Consider the following 1,605-nt stretch of genomic DNA (forward strand, 5'->3'; position numbering starts at 1 on the left):
TCCTCTCCACCTCACCAGATATCGTAGCAGTCCCTTCCACTCCAACAAGTCAGGAGCCGTCACAGCGGTTAAACAAGCCCACCTCACTCTCTCTCTACATCAAGTTGAACTGGGACAACAGGCCTGGACTGTTAGTATCTCCTTCTTTAGTAAAGGGTGAAAATTCTATGATTGTAAGATCAGAGGTCTTGATCATATTATAGAAGGAAATGAAAAAATCTAGAAAATACATTTCCCTCTAGGTATCAGTAAAACCAACTCACAAGCCTATGGCCTTACTGAGCACTAGAAAATGTTCCTTTGAATGTCAGAGCCACATGCTGCTTTTCCTTTTGTCTTTGCATTCATGCCATAATGCTCCTCAGGCTTTTGGAGGCAGATGGATGCAGCAGGTTGAACACGGAGGAGGTTGTGTCAAGAAAATAAGGGAAAAGCACAGTAAGTAAGAGAGAGCTCACACTTCAGTGGATGGTATTCTAGAGCAGGAATCTCAAGCTTATTTAATTTGGACCTTCTACTAAACAAAGCTCAGGGGTTGCAACAGATCCCTGTTTGTGTGTTGCAGTCCTAAGCTTGAGACTTGACCAATATTCCAACACCATGAGAGATGGAGAACATACCCTTCACACGAGGATCAGCTGTAGGATGTGTTTCCTACTTTATCGATGCAGCCCTGCAACCTCTTCTGATGTTTAGTGAACAGTATCTAATCAATTACTGTGAATATAAATTTCTTCCTCGATTTTCTTCCTCAACCCTGAGTCATTTTCTTCCTGCTCTTAATTTTTTTTCTTTTAATCGAAAAGTTTTTATCATTATAGGATCAGAGACTTTTTCCATGGCAACATATCTGTGTTATCTCTCATTTATTAAATCATATTTATTTTAGTGAGGTTATTAAGATTTTAAAGTAAAATGACTGCTAAAAGTCATTTTTCATTTTAATACATAGTTTTCTTTTTTGAACTTTGAAAGTTTACTTTTGATTGATTTTTAATGACAAAGTCATCTTTCTCCCATGCAAAATTGATTCCTGAGTACTCTTAGGTGATACACCAGAAATAACCTGAATATTTCTTTGAAGTTTTAGTATTAGTATTATTTCTCAAAATCTGTTGCAATTTATGATCTTTGTTCCATAGCAAACAGGCTACATTTATGGACTTGTATAACTTAAAACAAATATTCTTTTCTAAACCTTCTCTTTGAAAGATAATTAATCTCATTCAATTAGGAATAAGCATTAAGCTAGCAAACCAAACCTTAAATTTAATTATGAGTTTCACAATGTCCTAAATAACCTTGAAGAATACACCACAACACTGGTAATGTTTTTTAAACAGCTGACAAAAAATAGATATATTCTCACCTACTGAATTATATTTTAGGGTGTGTGAAAGAAATTAGGCTAGCTATTCTCTTTTTATTATTTTGCACATACATGTATATGACCTATCAGAAGAAAAGAAACTAAAGTGTTGATTTTCAAATGCCATTTCTTTGTTAAGCAACATTGCCGGAGTCCTGCTCCAGCTGGTCCAGGGGTTCCCTCAGGATGGATGGCGTTGGCAAATAAAAAGACACAGTGAGTCTTAGCATCTCCAA

Source organism: Giraffa tippelskirchi, chromosome 12 (genome assembly GCF_054371585.1).
Source record: "Giraffa tippelskirchi isolate mGirTip1 chromosome 12, T2T-mGirTip1v1.2.pri, whole genome shotgun sequence".
Lineage (NCBI taxonomy): Eukaryota > Metazoa > Chordata > Mammalia > Artiodactyla > Giraffidae > Giraffa > Giraffa tippelskirchi.